Genomic DNA, 2178 nt, shown 5'->3' on the forward strand with positions numbered 1-2178 from the left:
GTCTCCAACTCAGGAAAAGGGAAAACCCATGGGCATCCAGATAGGTCCTCCTGTTGGTTCTCATTGAACCCTGTGCTGATAAGGGGTGCATAAGAAGGATCCCCTGGACTGGAGCCATCCTTACTGCAGGTCCCTCCAGCCTGGCCCCTGGCTACCCTTGCCTTCTGCTTAACAGGTAGTGGCCTTGTCCTCAACCCCTGGCCTGGGTTCTGAAACCCAGAAATCAAGAATTGATCCTTTGTTCTCTGGTCACATCTGCCTGGGCTCGATGCTGGCTGGTCAGGCAGCACCAACTAGAAAAGCAAACTAGTGGATTTGATCAGCCTCAGTTAGCACACTTTTCCTGCTAGCTGTGGGTCTGGCTGAGAGGGGCCACTTTCTACAGCACATTAGCAGGGCTGGTCGGAGAGAAGGCAGAACCCTAGGTAGATGGAACTGTCCTTATGCAATGCATGGGATAGCAAGGCCAGCTGGGGATTGCTGTGCCTTCTGGGCAGGATCATGTTTCACTAGAAGAGCTTTTGGTGCTCAGGGTTAGCTGCCATATCCCTGAGTCTTTGAAACCTTAGGGAGGGGCTAGAACCCACAAACTCTTGGTAGAGCCCCTTGGTCACAGCAGACTGCCCCTCTTCCTGGTTGGCCACCCCTTCCAGATCCTCATTATGGAGGAGCCTGTGGCTAGTGGCCACTGCTCAACACCATATCACACTGTCCTGTCTGTTCCCGGTGGTATGAAAGTATATGGTGTCTTCTTCCTGTTCAGACCTGTAAACCACAGAGAATCCAGGGAACTGGGACCACAGCCTGGGAGAAGGGTGCTAGTTTGGGGGCCTGACTATATGTGTCCTGGGCAATCTGCTGCCTTCTGGGCCACTGCCATTGTGGAGCAGCTAAAGTATCATCAGATGTTTTAGGGGAGGCACAGAAGATCCACTCTGACCCGGCATGTCTCTGAACCTGTGGAGCCTGGCCAGAAGGATCTGTGAGAGCCTCTTATGAAGAGAAGCAGCCCTTACCATCTTTTGAGTGGAATGTGGGGGAGGTGAGGGGCAGGGTGGAGAACAGCCTGGTACTGCTTATCCATCAGATCACCTGCTGTTAGCCTGGAGAGCTATTTGGCATACCCCTTGCACTTTGTCTAAGTTCTGAGATGTGTGCTGGCCTTAGGGAATTATGCCCAGCACCTGACCCCAGTGGAGAAGGTTGTCGAAAGGACTGAGGTGAGGCCTCCCCACTACCTTCTTCTCTTTTAAGCCAGGAACCACCTAACTTTTAATGTTTAATAATTAGGAGATGGGAGCCCCTCCTCCTGGCTGCCTAAAGACCGTCTTCTGACTACCTTTTGGATCAAGATGTAGAACTCTCAAGCTCCTTCCCCAGCATCATGTCTGCCTGGGTACTCCGATGCTTCCTGCCTTGATGATAATGGACTGAACCTGAATCCTGGGAATGGACCTGGCCTACATCTGTCTTCCTAACCAGTATTTAATACAGCTGGAGAGATAGCTCAGAGGTTAAGAACAGTGGCGACTCTTCCAGAGGTCCTGAATTCAATTCCCTGCAACCACATGGTGGCTCACAACCATCTATGGTGTGTCTCACCATGGTGATAATGGAGTAAACTCCTGAATTGTAAGCCAGCCCCAATTAAATGTGTCCTTATAAGACATAAACATGGCCGGGTGGTAGTGGCGCACGCCTTTAATCCCAGCACTCGGAGGCAGAGGCAGGCGGATTTCTGAGTTCGAGGCCAGCCTGGCCCACAAAGTGAGTTCCAGGACAGCCAGGGCTACACAGAGAAGCCCTGTCTCGAAAAAACAAAACAAAACTGAACAAAAAAAACCTAACCAAACAAACAAAAAACCCCAAAGACATAAATATGTTCTGGAAGCACCAACAGTTAGCACTGGGTTACTCTCGCTTTTGTTTCCTTTCAAAGCCATTCTGATGATGAGTAGGAAACTTCTTGTCTTTTCTCTTTAAGCTATTTTAGGGAGTGGCATCGACTTGTCTTTTATGAGTTGCCATAGTCTTGGATAGTCTAGGTTTCTGGGCTAATATCCACTTATCAGTGAGTACATATCAAGTGAATTCTTTTGTGATTGTCATCTCACTCAGGATGATATCCTCCAGATACATCCATTTGCCTAAGAATTTCAAAAATTCATTGTTTTTAAT

This window comes from Mus pahari, chromosome 5 (assembly GCF_900095145.1).
Source record: "Mus pahari chromosome 5, PAHARI_EIJ_v1.1, whole genome shotgun sequence".
NCBI classification, from domain to species: Eukaryota; Metazoa; Chordata; class Mammalia; order Rodentia; family Muridae; genus Mus; species Mus pahari.